This window comes from Triturus cristatus, chromosome 2_2 (assembly GCF_964204655.1).
Source record: "Triturus cristatus chromosome 2_2, aTriCri1.1, whole genome shotgun sequence".
Lineage (NCBI taxonomy): Eukaryota > Metazoa > Chordata > Amphibia > Caudata > Salamandridae > Triturus > Triturus cristatus.
The window spans coordinates 732,911,418-732,928,877 of NC_140582.1; positions in this window are offsets into that span (position 1 = coordinate 732,911,418).

Genomic DNA, 17,460 nt, shown 5'->3' on the forward strand with positions numbered 1-17,460 from the left:
ACTCAGCAGGTCGAGCAGGTCCTGTTTGTGATCGATGTCCACCCAGTAGTGCGTCAGCTGCTGCACCATGTGCTGCACCCCAGTATTCCAGCACACACACCGGAGCACTGTTCCCCACAGCAGCATAGGCTCCTGTGGTGTGTACCCCCTCCCAAGCCTGCCACCAGCAGGGGGGGAGGTGGCGCTGCACATAAAAAACAAGTGTGCCCACTTCCGACTCCCAAAAAATTGGATGGGGCTGTACCCCTTTTTGGCGTCTGCAAGGTGTGTGGCTTGTAGCAGCTGCACAGGCACCAGTGCTTGTTCCCTTTTACTCCTCAGACATGGCACAGTGGTGGAAATATAGCAAGGAAGGAAAAGAAGCGGAAAGGAAGAACTGAAGGAAATGGACAGTGAAATCGAAAAAAGTGCAAACTCGCAGAAAAGTATTAAAAAAAGTCAAAATTGTAAAATACACAAACACAAAGACACACACTAATTAAAAAAAAGGTAAATGAGCGGTGCATGTGTGTGATGGGGAGGATGGAAAAGGATCCAAACATCAGGCCCAGCAACATGCAGAAAACAGAAAGCAAGTAAAACAATATGGCCACATCCATGCAGACCGCGTGGTGCCATTCGCACTGTTGTCTCAGCATAAAAGTGCAGATCTCGCTACTTGCCTGTAAAACGAAGTGTAAAGAGGCGGACTTCCGCCTACTAGCAGAGGTCTGCAGAATCTCGCAGAGTTCTTTTGGCACTCCCTGTAATTCCGAGGAGAAAAACTCTACAAGTTCTTCCTTTCGGAATCAACAGAGCTCTACTACACAAACTCAAGACCATCCAGAATGCCGCTGCCAGTCTCGTTCACGGGACTCCGAGTCACGAACACATAACCCAACACCTACGAGACCTCCACTGGCTCACCCTCGAGAAGAGGGTCACCTTCAAACTCCTCACCCATCCCTACAAATCCCACAACAACATCGGACCCAAATACCTCAACGAGAGAGTATCCTTCCACGTACCCAAGAGGAACCTTTGCTCCTCCGCCCTGGCAGAAGTCCCCCGCATCAGCAGAAACAGAACAGGTGGGAGAGCTTTCTCCTACATCGCAGCCAAGACCTAGAACGAGCTCCCCGTGAGCATCAGACACTCCCCAACCCTGCACATGTACAGGAAGGACCTCAGGACCTGGCTCTTCTACTGATTCAGAGCTGCCCCCCACCCCTCTAGCGCCTTGAGATCCTCACGGGTGAATAGTGCACTTTATAAACCCCCTGATTGATTGATTGAATGAGACCTAGTGCTTTAATGGTAAAGTCAGAATATAGGTCAAAATTCTGGAAATGCCACTTTTAGAAAGCTGTTTTTTCTTGCCCTAACAATTTGTGTATTCCTCCCAGACATTGAGACAAAGAGGCACTAGTTGTTGGCAGGATGGACCATCCTGCCAGGATGAGTGGGGTGGAGCTGTTCCCTGCCCCACTTACATTTCAAATAGCTGCCTCCAGCACACTCAAAAAGGAATTTGATGCCAGCCTTTTTCACTATAGACTACAGGGGAAGGAAGGAACTTTCCAGAACAAAATGTAGGGGTAGTCAACGGAATGCCCCTACTTCAAAGTCTGGCATCAGGTATAAATATTGGACCCTCAGACCAACTCTTCAGAACACTCATGGACCTGTGGATCTTACAGAAGAACCACTGTCTTTTTTCCCTGGGGACTGCCTTGTTCTTCAGCAGACTGCCCTGCTACTACCAAAGGACTGGCCTGCTGCTTGAGGCCTGCCTTGTTCCCCTGAGAACAGCCCTGCTGCTTTAAGCATGCCATATTCTTCAGAGAACTACTCTGCTGCATCAGGTCTGTATTTTTCTCTAGAGAATTGCCATGCTGCTTCAGGCCTGCCCTGCTCTATGTGAAGGAAGACTGGACCTGCTCCCTTCATTCCAGGCTAGCCTGAGTGAGCCCATGGGTCAGAACCGTCCTCCTGTTCTGTGCTAGAAGGAACCAACAAGCCTCCCTGCAACTGATCAGCTTACCTGCTGCCATTGGACCTTCCTGTACCTGCCTGAGATCTGCTGGCATCTGCTAGATTTAGTCCCTGATCTACAAGAGGTGCCTCCCCAGGTCGTAGTCACTTGGCTGGCATCAGAGTGGAAGAAAGGGAGAAAACCTGATATTTTGTGCTCTTCGCGACCATTGCAGAAACGATAGTGAACGCCAATGCGAAGATGTGTCAACGACCGCCCGTGATGCCCAACTCGATCTTTGCACTACAGCAACAAACATCAGCAATGTGAAGCCTGCCAACTGCGCTACAGTGACAACCACCCACAACACTCTGCCTGCTCCTCATGGCCTCCTCCATCACTAACTGGACTCTTCACACTGGACTTTGAGAAGGTAATTTTTTCAGTGGGTCTATTCTGGTCCCTAAATCGCAGTTGGCCTGAACCTGTGACTTTCCCCATGTCTAGCATGACCAGAGACCACGAGTGGCTCTTCATGCTTTTAGACCCCATATTTACCTAAATTGCATATCTCCAGTTCTACTGATTGGATTTTGTCATTCTGGTATTATTTTATTTATTAAAATGTATAATGTTTCTGCATTGGTGTGAGATTTTCCTTGTGTTGTCTTTCACTTCATTGCTGTTTGTCTGCTAGATAAATACTTAACACAGTGCCTCTAAATTAAGCCAGACTGATTTTGTGCAAGGCTACTAGAGGGTTAAGCATAGGTTAATTTAGTGTGTTTTTTGGTTCACCCTGACAAGGATTGCAGTTGTTGCTTGAGAAGGGTCTTCACCTTCCCTTGATCAAAAACCCAGTTTCCTATCCAAAGGTCACCCTCAGCCACACATGATTCTGCCAAAGTTGGTGACAACTTCCATGTAAGCTGCTTACAAGACCATGCTGCATTCTCGCTCAGAGTTAGGGTGGGCATGAGGGTGGGACAATACAACTAGAAATGATCATTAAGTACGAAGACAGGAAACAAGGCTGTTCACACACTATTCTGATGACGTAAGAGCTGTAATGAAAGGCTGACAAATAAGATATATATTCCGTGCAGAGTGCCTTTGAGGGGAAGTGCAAGTTCCATGGACAAGGTATAGTTAAAGGGAGAGGCAATCAAGATTTACTGCCAATTGGACAACTGTAGTACCATGGATCTCTAGGAGGTGACGTCAAGTGGTATCAGCAGATTCAACTGGACATGAAAAGAAATGAAATATCATTTTATTAGAGCATCCTCCTGCACTGCCCCTCATTCTATCATAAGAAAAATCACTTTTGAAGATCGGAGCAGAGAGATACAAAATACAGTCATGATGTTTGAGCTTTTTTGTGTATTTCTTTCTATCCAGTTTATTTGTAAGTTATTTATTTTTAAGGCATTTAGAAGAGCTGATTCACATAAAGAAGCCACCAACCAGGGTTTGCATACAAGCAATGCATCTTGATGCTAAGCTAGGATGTAAATTGAAAGCGAGCTAATTTCTCAGAGTCTGCTTAATAATTGAGGAATTACTCAGGTTTATATCACATTGATTACGTTTTGTTCTGCATTTTTAGGTATCGCCTGAGCCAGCGCTTTAGCGCTGTTCTGGCGAGAGCTATAGAAAACGGGGATTTGGAAGTGCAAACAAGTGCTTTTCAGGCCCCCAACTACAGCGCATGTGCGCCGGGCACGCGCACCATTTGGCAGCCTGCGTGTACATTACGCAGGCGCATTGATGTTCTCAGTGAGCCGCGCAGCCACTGCGAACATCAAAGCGCCCGCGAAATGATTGCTTTCACTTTAACGTTCGCACCTACTTGGCAGACTGGTTCTCTGTTGCTCTTTCCTCCTCTGCTCTCTCTCCTCAGAGTCCGTCCCTCCCCCTGTTGCAGCAGCTGGCATTACACGGGGGAGGGTGGCTCTTCGTGCCTTCCAAAAAACAAGCATTGGCATAGCCAATAGGTCTCGCTTTTGGGACCTTATACGTATTTAGTTATGCAACTGTTGCATAGTTAAACACTTATAAGGTCCCAAAAGCGAGACCTATTGGCTATGCCAATGCTTGTTTTGCTTTTTAGCAAAAACTAACATTTGAAGAAGTAAGTCAGTTTTGAGGTCAGGTGGAACCTGAATGGTGATATAAAGCTTTTTTTTCTCTTTTAGTTAAAACGTGAAAAGAGGAGCCTGAGAATAAGTTAGGAATGCGTGTCTGCCTTTCAGGGGAGCACACATGAATGTCTGATTGTAGTTCAGCTTGTGGCTGACTCTGAGTGTTTTCACATTTCTGAAAGCAGCAGGGATGTTGCACCCACCCAGCTCCTGTATTGCCACTTTCACACTCAGTTGCTACCAGTTGTATGGAGCAGCACATAACTACTGGTGCCCAGCTCTTGGCCTAACAAAGAGGCTGATGCCAGTTTCAGTCCAAATGTTATTATGGAACCTGCATCAAACTATGGCTTTCAGATTATGTGAGGTCAACAAATTCAGCAATCAGTTGTTTAGAGACTTCTCTTCGATTGTGGGCTTCTTGGTGTGGATGGCTTCTAAAAGCTATCACTGCTTGGAGTCCAATGAGTGGCTATCTCAGGTTCCGACATTGTCCCTTCATTGTTGCCAGGCTCAGCATGGCATGTAAGGGATAGCATAGCTGCTAAATCTTTTCAGTATTCTTTAAACTAGACTTCCTACTGCACTAATATGCAGTAAATCTTGGATATCTCTATTGCAATGGCCTTAAAATGAAGGGACATATTTATTAGCCCCTTTTTGTTACTCTTCCACCACGCAACATAGTGCAAGAATGACACAAATGCAAAATGAGATTTATGAAGCCACCTGTGTGACCCTGCGTGGCTTCATAAATCTTGAGTAATGTAATGCAGTGCAAATCATTGCATTGCATAACTTTACACCAGAGAGGTGTTTCCATGGGTGTTACGTGGGTATTCTCATGCAAGATCCATGGATACTGATGCATACATAGATTTATAAGAACAGGCAAACTTGGCAATGTGCCAAAAAGATGCGCCTCCCAGGAGAGGTGTAACAAGGAGATATATCTTAATTTAAGGTGCCCCTTCCTGCACAAAAGAATCCTGCATGCATGGTGCAAGGGTGCCTGCTTTGGTGCTAGGCAGCCCATTGTGTGCCAGCGCAAGGGAAAGGACAGGAATGCGATGTATTGCTTTAAATATGACACATTACTGATTTTTCCCAATGACGCTGCACAGCAAGGTGACATCCTAAATATGGCCTGGAGTTCTTAGTTTTAAAAAGTCACAAACAATGTAAGAGTTTTTAATGTGATCTTTTTTATGTCTACAAACAATGTATAGTTTCCTTTCAAGCAACTTTTATTAAATTTTTGGCCCATTTTTCTGGTCGCTTCAGAGTCTCTATCAAGATAGACTTCTTCCTTGGGGGGCTTTTTCTCCTGGTTTTTTACTGTTTAGAAATAAGAATGATGGACAAACAATGTCTCTCGCTTGATGTCTCTAATAGATAAGGTGCTTGTAAAGTTGGGAGAAGTTAAAAAAAGGGGAGATTGTACCACAAGGTGCTACAAAAGGCAATTTTTGCAATTTCCTGTTTCCTTATGACCGGCTGATAGAGAGTCAGATACCGTGCATGGCCCTGCATAATGCTTACATTCTCGACCTAATCAGTGAAGTAGACAAAAAGGAGAAAACAAATTAAAAAGCCAGTCATACACTATGGCCCAGATTCTGAACACTGCCAGCAACACAAGAGGCTGTGCTGTGTTGCGTGACAGGGAGAAATCAGGAGAGTGCCATATTCACAGAGAAATGGCACTTTCCTCCCCTCTCCCTAGCACAGCCCTGATTTCAGCAGCTACGCGCTAGGCCCATATCTTAGCGCCATAGTGCTGTGGTGTATGTCTGAGTCTAGCATAGGTTTTGAACAGGAAGGAAAGCCTTCCTGTACAAAATACTATGCCTAGACATGTCCATACACATTTCCTACTTTGAATTCTTTGTGCTGCCGCTGTATAGCAAGTATGCAAAGTCCAAAAAGCATGGAGAAATGCAAACATTTCTCTGTTTAACACCTGGTTTCCAGCAGCATTATTTTTGGGCGTTAACCCCTTTCCACTAATGTTTGTGAATAGGGTTTAGCATCAAAAGCATGGGTGGTTGCATGGGAATGACCATGTTCCACCCATGTAACACTCCCTTGATGCACAGTAATGCAAAGCAACGTTTTGCGCTGCTTCACTTTACTTTACCATATAAACCAACGCAGATACTTGGTTTGTATATTGACTTGTGAATCCCAAAACGGGTTTAGCGTCGGGTTAGTGTTAAAAAAGTAATGCTAACCTCACGCTAAACCTTTGAGAATCTGGGCCTATGTGTCCAGACATGACGGCCCAATATGCTATTTTTGACCCAAGATTGCACATTTGCTAACCTCTCATCTTCTGCTGCGTCTGTCCCCAATAGAAAATCCTTTAAAAGGATCATTCTAAAAACCACTACAGAAGTGCTTTAACTTTGTGCTAACATGGAAAGCAATGATCCACCGGAGGCTCTCCGTAGAAATCCCCATAGGTACCACCAAGGAACAGTCGGGCTGGCCCAAGAGTGGTTTGACGGTAGATCTAAAAAAGTTCAAAAAGACTGTGTTTCCCATTAAGTTGAATGAATGACTGCAATGCCATTGGGGCCAGAAAAAGTAACCTAGGGAAAATCTTTATTTTAGTATGAAATTGAGCATAACCCCATGCTCTTAGCTGACCCAGTTATAGTACTCCTACCTTAATAATGACTCTAGAAGTCAAAAGTAGGGCAGCCTAGCCCATTTTTGCTTACCTAATTTACAAACTCCTTTGTTCCAGGATCCTCTGATTTATGCCATTTCCCATGCTTCTATTTTGGACCACAAATATGTATATTATTAAATTAAAAAAGAGAACTGCCTAGTTGCCCTCGTTTTGATTTCTCAGAATGCCATTGTTATAATAATTTAATAGTGCTGGTATTTGTGAGTTAGCCAGCAGCCCTCAACCAAGTGATGAACTGCGCTTCCTGTTGCTATAATTGTTTTAAATCCCATCGCCAATCAAGTCAGTTATTTTCATAAGTATGAATTGGCTGTTTTTGATGCTTTGTTCCAAGTCACTGCTTTATGTGGGATTTATTCGAACTTTTTTTCTAGGAAGGCATGGCTCATGGATGCGTGCATAATAAAATTTGACACATGAATTGTTCCCTCAAAAGAAGCCTATTTTTCACCACATCTTCACGCTTTACGTTATAAATACACTGCGATATCATGCTCTCAACTTTTCTTCCTATCAGGAATTTCCAAAGATTGATATGTTTTTTTGCAGCCATTTATCGCTCACTTTGTGAAGATATTTTGAGAAAGTATGGAGCGTATTCTGGTATATGAGTGGCCCTCCATATGAACATTTACCTATTATGGTTTATTCCCAGACTGCTCATTCTGTACGATGCCGAATGCTTAACATTCCTTTCCTGCTTTGCAACACCATTTTCTTTATCTTGAAATGCCTAACTTACAATGTAACAATGTCAAGATACAATTTAGCTTCTGATCTCATACTGTGCATGTTAAAAAATATTTTCAGACTTATAATTAGACTTGTGCTGCGTTAATGCCAGAGTGAGCAAAGTGTTGTACAAATACCTGCTTAAAATAATTTGCAAGACAGTTCATTACAGGAATCACAAAAGTCGAAGTACATTTTATAATTAGCCTCTAGTTAATATGCATGGTTCTAACATATTTAAGAATTGCTGGCTTATGGGAAATATTCTGGCGCACCTGCATCTATGTCCACACAGTATAGTGTTGTTATTTATATAGGCCTTTCAATACAGGGTGATCGGTCAGGCTCCTGTTGTGTTGTTTCCCTCAGGTTCTTGCTAAGGGTGGGTGGCAAACTTCACTCCACCAGCGGAGTTCGCAGAGTTTTGCCACTTCGCGCTCTGCTTGGAACGCGAAGTTTGGCAGAAACTCCGCCAACGCCGTGGTGCGGAGTTTTTCGGCGCCAAGCCCTAACTTTATCTGCATGTTGCAATGACAGCTGGTAAACCAACATTTTCTGGGTTGTCAGAGACAACCTGTTCATTCAGTCTCACCCAACAATGTAACAAACAGTGGTGAATAGGCGATGCGCATACTGAGCTGACAGGTATTGACTCACTGGGTTAGCCCTGGACGCCATAGGCTTGGGTACTGCCGCTGACATGAGCTACAATATCCATTGCAATACCAATAATTCCCAGCACAGGGTCTCCCAGGAACGCGCCCACAGGCTCCTCTCACCTGAAATTGGCAGGGTCAGCACTGCTCCCCGACACTCACTCCCCTGAAGATAATCCTGTCCTTGCAGATGAAGCCAGGGCTTAGAGTCCTGAGCCAGGTGAGGATCCGCTGTGTTTGTCTCAGTGTTTCCCGCTCCCTCCTCCATCTCTCGCCGCATTGGCTGATGTCCCATGGTCATGGATAGCCTATATCCTGCCTCCCTTGTTGATTGGCTCTAGGCACAGCATAGGATGTAATATGATTGGTTGGAGGATATGTCACTTACCCTGCAGAGAGACGTTTTACCAATGATTAGTGCTTTCTGACACAGGATTACCTTAGCCATGATACATTGTTTTAGTATTCTTTGTTGTCAACAGCTCAATACCTGTCCACTGATATTAGCAACAAACTAAAACCTCCAAAGAACAGCAAGAACACAAGGGTGGTATATCTCAAAATGTTTAGCACATAAATGTCGTCTATGAAAGCAGATCACAGCGTCTTAATCCAAGAATCAGAACTTGCCGATTTTCTGAATAGCAAGTGGCAGGTATTACTGCAGAAAGTACACAGTAGGTGACTGAAATATATAAAGCAGCATATTATATTTTTTAGGTATTTCATATATGGCACACCTAACTCCTTTAAGAAGGAGGGTATTTTAGAGAAAACATTCTGTATGAGAGCAAACATAAAGCGGGGTACAGAAAACAATACTGTCCTGGATGATTGGAAGATTGTGCCTTGCAGCAAGTAAAGTAGGTTCAGAACAAACCTCAACTGTATTTTTTTTTGGGGGGGGGGAATTTTTTTTATTTGGAGATAGCTCATAAATTCATAGTACATAAGTAGGGAACAGGAAGAAATTTATTATTAACAATAACATCATATTTACATATTACAACCGATGTTTAAAAGCCATACATAGTTCAAGGATTTACAAGGTTTTAAAAGTACAATAATTCACATCAATAACTATACAATTTAATATAGCAATATTTTAAAAGCGTATCAAATCCAAGAACATAACAGCCCACCATTGTGATTTAACCCAGATTTTCCCACAAGGCCTTAAATTTCTTATAGGAGCTTGTTCCTAGAACATACTTTTTTTTGTACTCTTTAATCCTGTTTAGTTTACTAAATAGCTGTGTTGGCGTGGGACTGTCATTTGATCTCCACCTTTGTAGGATCAATGATCGTGCAGCTAAAACCAAGATAAATATCTGTTTTTTCTGTAGCGTCGTTGCTATAAACCCTGCAGAATATCCAACATTTATTGTCTGGGTATCTAGTGTCTGGGGGACTTTCAAAATATCATGGCAGTATCTGTTAATGCTCTCCCAGTATCCATCTAGTTTCGGACATCCATAGATGATATGCGTCCAGCTCCCCCCTCCCTGTAAATTACATCGGAACCAGTTTGATGAGATCTGAGGATTAATTTTGTACAAGAAATCTGGAGTACGATACAGCAACCATTTAGAATAAAACTGCATCCTCTACAAGTTAGCCGCTTTCAGAAGGGTGCTATTAAACGTATTAATCTGATTCCAGTCTATACTGGAAATATGCTACCCTTCCTGTTTTATCCATTTTATTTTTTACTTTTTGATTCACTGTATCTGCCCCGCGGGTCCGTAACCGAGAGACCCAGCCACTTATTGACATTCGGTGTGTATGATTTACTAGTTGTTCTAAGAAATCGCTGGCATCGTAAACATGTAAAGGGTTAAGTTCCGATAGAAAAGTTTTAACCCTATCAAATGACCATTGCAGAATTGCTTTCTATGTTTAAGCTTTGGTTCTATTTCAAACCAGGTCTTCTAGCCTCCCAGCAAAAAATCTCCTATTTTACTGAAACCCTGATTTTCCAAGTTGGACATAATTTCTGGTTCTAATAATAAACTTGCCCAACATGGATATCCGAGAGGAGGGTTTCGCCATTTAAAGCGGGGATCGAATAATGTTTATTTAGCTGTTTTTTTCCGTTTAATACTCCTTTGAAGAATGTTATATCTTACTTTTTTGGGAGTTTTAATTAAACGCATGAAATCTCGGATTAGATATTCCTTAAACATTAAGTCTAAAAAAAAGTTATCGTACCTATTGATATTTAAAATCTTTGTAGTTCTGTATGTGGTGTGTGCAAAATTAGCATAGTAGTACTCTTTCAGGTCAGGAAGAGTTAAGCCCCCAGTTCTGACACTGGTATAAAGGCGTAACTAACGAGAGCCTGGGCACATTATTTGCCTATATAAATGTAGAAAAAAGACCTTGAACTTCCTTAAAAAAAATCATTTGGACTGCATTGGGAATAGCTGGAAAGAGGAAGTTGCATAAATGCAATATCATCATTCGGATTATGGCTACTCGGCCTATTATTGAAACTGGGAGATCTTTCCATTTTAAGAGTTTATTCTTTATTTTAATTATGAGGGGGTATAATTTAAAACATAAAGATCGTTAATATTTTCTGTTAAATATATCCCTAAATACCTCTTAGGCCACGTATTAATCAATGGGACTAAGTCTACTAGTAGCGAGTCAGGTGTGCAATTACAAAGCAGAATCTCTGTTTTAGATGTATTGATTTTATAACCTCCGATAAATTGAAATTCCATGAATAGATTAATTATTTGCATTTGCACTTGCCTTTCAGGTTTTAAAAAAAGGACTATATCATCAGCATACAATTTAATATTGTTGACTCCCAATATTGGGGATGTTGTATTGCTTAGAGTGGGAATGGCTATGACCAAGGGCTCTATACAAGCAAATAGAAGAGGAGATAGCGGGCAACCTTGTCTAGTCCTCCTGACTACTCTGCAGGCCCCCGCCTTCTTGGTATTCACCATCATTTGAGCCGTAGCCCCCTCATTACATTTTAACATAACTGTTATCAACTCAGGGGGAAAACAAAATTTTGAGAGTGAATAGAAAAGGCTTTCCCAACACACACGGTCAGAAGGCTTTTCAGCATCTAAAAACATGATCTGAGATGGAATTTAATTTTGTGTAAAATAGTCCAATGCTTCAATTAAAAAGCGGTGTTAAAAGATAGTTGTCACCCTGCGACAAAGCCACATTGATCTTTATGGATTATTGAACCTATACAATTGCTAATTCTATTGGCTATTAATTTAGCTAAGATTTTATAATCTGAGTTCAGCAAACTGATAGGTCTATGTGAGTGTATATCCTCTTCATCTTTATCCTTTTATAAAAAGCTAACAACCACAGCAGCGCGGAAAGAGGATGGTATTTCCCCACCATGTAAAATATGATTGGCCAATATCACAAGTTCTTTATTCAGACGTGCGCTGAATTTTTTTAAAAACTCACTTGGGATACCATCTTCCCCGCAGGCTTTGCCGTTGGCCATTTGTTGAACCACTCCTTCCATGTCTTGTAGTGAGGCATCCACCGTTAAGTTTATACTTTGGTCTGAAGTTAGTTCTGGGATTTGTAATCCATTAAAAAATAAGTCTAATTTCCTACTATCTACCTCTTGTCTAGTGGAGTAAATACATTTATAATGCCTGACAAACTCGCTCTGTATGGCGTTTTCATCTGTGGTGCGATTCTTACTTTCTGTAGATAAGCACAATCAGAAGCACAAACTTTGTTGTAATAATAATCTTGCATTTCCTGATGTGCTTGCTCTAATGTCCGCTTATTCCTAGTATTTTTGTCCTTTAACTTTAGCTTCCAAATGGTTTCTCTCTAAAAGTTGCGCCCGCCTGGCAGCGATATGTTTGGATGAGATAACCCCGTAAATTGGGGCCTTAAAGGCCTCCTACACATTCTCTAGCGAGGTGGTGCCCCTATTAATACGAAATCATATTCAACTGTATTGTTGATGTTCTGACATATGCATACGTTTCTGATACCGTCACTGGTGAGGATAGATAATGCCCTATGAAGTTTTAATTTTGCTATACTGTGATTAGAGGAATGGCAGAACAAGGAGAGAAGAAAGTTCCCTGACCAAAGAACCAACTGCGCCTAGATATCTAGGCCAACTGTTTGTCCTTTTTACTCACGTTTGCGATCCTGCATGTGCTTTTCCTTATAGGGAAATCTGAATATAAACCCATTGTAGCAGATTGTTGCTGTTGTTTATAAATAGTGTCAACAAAGTGTTTGCTGAGCCGTGATTGCTTTTTATAATGATTTCAGTAAAATTCAGTCATAAAAAATATTTTGTTTTCAAAATTCGCAGTTTTCTATATGGTAATAAATATCTCTAATTTGAATGGTTTTACCTACATGCAGTGTGTGGGGAAAAGAGATATGAAACCCACTGGCGATCGCAGAAAGATTTGAAACGTAGACAATTCTATTCTAAGTTCATGGACAATTGGTGGGGATTAATCATTGACTTGTTTAAAAAACTAAATTTTAAAACCAAACACTAATGAAAGTAAATTTAAACAATTGAAATAAGTGACAATGTTTTCATCAGATTTTTTTGCCCCAATTGCCAGCTTACAAATATAATATTATATCATGATCAGCCATATTTGGGGCACCATTACGATGTCCGCCTGCCACCGTAAGGGGATGCGGGGCTGCCCTCCAGGGGTGTGGCGGTCCCGCTGTGCCGATTACAATGTGACCGCCATACTGGCGGGCGCATCACGCATATTTTACATTGCGGCGGGCTGGTGCTACAAGCAGCACCTGCCGCAATGTAAAAACTGCATTGCGGTGCCTGCCACCTGGTGCATGCAAATGTCAGGGGTACCATGGATACCCCCCAAGTGCAGCCACCGCAACGGGCCCCCAAAAGAAAAGACCGCATGCCTTTCCATGGCCGAGTCTCCGCCATGGAAAGGCAATTCACCGCCATCATCCTAATATGGATGGCGGTACCTGCAAGGCACCGCCACCATATTGCTTTTCTGCCCGGTAGGCAATCAGGTAGATTGTCTACCGGCTGAAAACCGGCGGACGGTATTTCTATCCGCCTGGGACCTCACCGCCATCGTAATATGGTGGGGGGAAATGTTTCAGGGATATAGGTTTTGTTGATTTTCAAAAAAATGCACAGTATTGGAGCTATCAATTCAGTTTCAGTTTATTATAATTTTTCATCTCAGACAGACCCTCAGTCAATTCCTTATTGAAAATCAGTATCAAGAAAAACTATGGATTTTGAAAATGTTCCCAAGAATATGGTTTTAAGAACAATGATTATTCAAGAAACTATGAATTTGGGTGGGCCATAATTAGGCCTGGGCTAAATTTCCCGTTCCGCGGAGAGCACGAAAATGTCAACATTTCCGCATTCCGCAGCTTAGCGATAATTTGTTTCTTGCTCGCGCTGTAAAATAATACATTCTCGCACGCGCGCGATCGCCTTACCTGAATCCCCGCGTTCGCCGACAAGTTTTCCCGATCCGGCCGCGTTCTCCACGAGATGTTGGATTGTTGGTAGCCATTTGCGCTGTCTCGCGACAGTTCGCGCCCGCAGTGATGTCATTGGTCGCACGATCAAGTCTTTCTTCTCGCGATCATGCACCGCGAGAAGAGTGAAAACAAGATGGCCGGGCCCGCGAGCAACTGCATGGGTAAGTTGGCGAGCTGCGACCACGCAGAAAATACCGCGAACGGGCGGGTAAAAAACTTCCGCATCTTCGCGATATTTCCGCGTGTTTGCGGAGATTTTTAACATTTTCGCGATAATTTGCGAAAGTCACTTTCGTAAATTCCGCCCACCCCTACCCATAATATCACATTCCTTCTGGTAGACTGTCTTCCTTTTGGAAATCAACATAGAGACAAAGAGTAGGGGTGAGTGAAGAGTTCCACTCTGCAGGCGAAGTTCGCAGAGATTTGCCCACTCTGCAAATCGATGCAGAGTTTTTTCTCTCATGCGGCTCACCAAGGTTAAGATTGGCAAGCGAGAGAAATCGTGCAGTAGACCACCTCATGGTGAGATTTCTGAATGTGGGTAGTCATGGTTGGTCGCTACCGCTTCCGTTAAGAAAGCGTCTGCTCGTGTTGAGGAAGCTGCAGCCGGAGTAGAAAATCTATTTGAGCAGCAGAAAGAAGCAGTGCCCTCTGGTGCTCCGTGTTATGCCATTTGCACTGATTTTACAGCATGGGAGAAACACCTGGTGCTAAAAATCAGCATGAAATGTGTGACATAATGGACTCCGCCACTTGCGGAACTCTGTGTAGAGGGGCAACGTTTTTTGGGCACTTAGCAAGTTTCTGCGTAGTGTGACTCCACGAACTCCGTCCAGCTCTAGATAAGAGCAAATGCTGAACTATTCTGTGGTCCAATAATTCTCTTGATTAAAATGTTGCCCTACTTCTGTGATGGGCCAATCACTCTTGACAGTAAAGGCCCCCAAAATGAAACATGGAGGCATCAAGATTTTTCCTTGGAATTTCCATCCTTTTGATGCGGGTAGTTGCAGTATTTGGGCACACAGTATTCCAGCTCCCAGGCAAAGTTACCAACCCAGAATATTTGTTCAAAAAAAGATGCATTGGGGATTTCAGTATGGTGTGGCTTGTGTGAATTTATGGAGTCTGTGGAGAGTCAGAAAATTCCTCCCAGCCAGGTGGCAGTTGGCATCCGGAAAACTTACCAACCCCAGACATTTCTGAAACGTAGACACCTGAAGAGTCCAAGTGGTGCCGTTTAGGTGGATCCCTCTACTTTTTTCACTCACAATGCCCTGCAAACATCAATTTTGGCTAAAATCGCACAATATTTGCACGTCTATGTCTGGAAAAGCTCCAGAATGTCTGGGGATTGACAAAAACACTACACATAGCATTCCCTTATGTTTTCCAATGGAATTCTCACCGAGTACTTGAACTGGCCATAACCAGGACTGTGTGAATTGTGAGTAGTCTCAGTGTGTTCTCATGGTTACAGTTTTGCTCCAATTCTTGTAAGTGTGCTTGGTCCGCTCAGACTTTGAGGGTTGTGTTTTTTGGTGGGAAAAGTGTAGGAACATAAGGTAGTTTAGAAGTTGGCTGTAGGTGTCTGAGATTTCTAATGTAATTTTCTGAAAAAGAACTGTGTTTTGACCTATGTTTTCATACTCACAGGGAAATGTATGTAGAAAACTTATTAGACCACACACCTCAGGTTCCCCTTGGTCACAAGCTTTTAAGAAATACCAAGTGTTGGCAGGGCTTATTAGGTGCCTGCTGATCCCAGGCCAAAATGTTGAAGTCATACCATGGAAAGAGAGAAGTCATTTGGGGCCAGATGTACGATGGGCAAAATAGCGCTTCACAAATTGCGAGTCTTTTACGACTCACAATTTGAGAAGCGCTATTATGCATGTACACCAGTGTTATTACACTTTTGCGATTCCCCATGAGAGGCTCATGAATATTAATGAGCCTCTCGCAATTTGTGACCCCATTGGGAATGGCAGGCTCTCCCAGGAGTGGAGGCCTGCTGGGCTCAGCAGACCACCATGTCGGGGGACTGCTTTTAAATAAAGCAGTTTTTTTTTCAAATGCTGCCAGTTTTTTTTTAAAGAGAACGGGATGCATTTAAAAACAAAAATAAAACGTTTTAGTTTATTTTTTTAAAGGCAGGCAGTGGTCCCAGTGGCCACTGCCTGCCCTTAAAAAAAAATTCCCCTGGGTTTGCAAAAGGGAAGGGGTCCCTTACCATTACCATCCTCTTGAAGAGGGTGGTAATTTGTGAGAGTTTTGCACCCGCAAAACCTTTGTACATGGGGTTGTGCTCGCTATTAAGAAAGGGAACGCCCCCTTCCTAATAACGACTCGCAATACCAAAATAGCGAGTCCAAATAAATTGCGACTCGCTATTTTGGTATTGTACACACCCCTAATAGTTTTTGCATGCGCAAACGGGTTCAAAAACCCATTTACGCATGCAAAAACCATCGTACATCTGGCGCTTGGTGTTTTAGATATATGTATATTATAACATATTATAGACATATAAACATCTGTTATTCAGACCTGCAAACATCTGTTATTCAGTGCTGGGACACCGATTGGAATGAACGTGCACCTTACAAATGCATGATATGCTATGTTAAATGTTTATTGTTTGCAGGGCATTCTACCTCATTAACATACATGCCGGTCTCAAAACACTTAATTCCCCTAGAACTTTAAGTTTCAGAAATGCCATATGTTTATATATTTACTGGGTGCAAGAAGACAGTCCATGTGGGAGGAAAATTAGGTTCTTTACCTACCATTTGCCCATCCTGAGGGAAGCAGAGTGGAAAGCCCTCCAGACCATCAGGGGAAACAGTGTGAAACAAAATAGGGTTGAGGATTGCCAATCTCCTTCTTCCTGCCTAAGGGTGGGTAGAAACCTAACTAAACACCCTGGACTAGAGTCCAAAAAAGGAATCTTGAGGGTACCAACCAATCTTGCCATCAGGCACTCCTCCTACTCACTTATTGTCTTTCTATCACCTGGGTGTGGCAATACGAGTGACTTGTCCCCTCTGTGCTTGCCATTCTGTGAAAACTATAAGCAGAGGAAGACAAATTTCCTCTCACTTACCAAGGATATGGCTTTGGTAATCAGGATCTAGACCCCTGTTTCTATGTGGCACAGAGTCAGTGTGCCTTCTAATAGTTTTTTTTGCCTCTGGAACATCATCTTTATTACAGTGCAGGATTAGAGGCACAGTGCTCCTTAATTTGCATGGAGCCAAGCCCCATAAAAATGACAGGGCAACATCTTGTGATCATGTCGGCACAATGTATGTGCTGAGGGGTTAATATTATAGAAGGGGCCTCATAAGCATTTGAGGCCCTTTCTATTCTCTCAAGTGCCCTGGGAAGCAAGCAGCAGACAGAAACATCTATTGTTCTCCCGGGTACTTACTGTAATAGGGCCCATGGTGTCTAGTGCACTTTCTGTCCCCCAGGGGGACAGGGAGACTGTTTGAGCTCCAGGAGTGGATGGTGTGGTCCCTTTTTTCTTTTAGTAAAATTATTCCCTGTTTTCTAGTGTGCTTCCTGCTCCAAGAGGATGGCAGCTTGGAGGTTTATCCCTCAATCTGCCCCCAGGGGGTGGAAGAAGCAGACTTCAGGTGGGTGTGACCCAATGCCGCCCCATTTCTTTAAAAAAAAATAAAGAGCTGCCTGGTGTCTAGTGTGTTTCTTGCCCTCTGGGAAAGTAGATTGAGAGTAAATACCCAA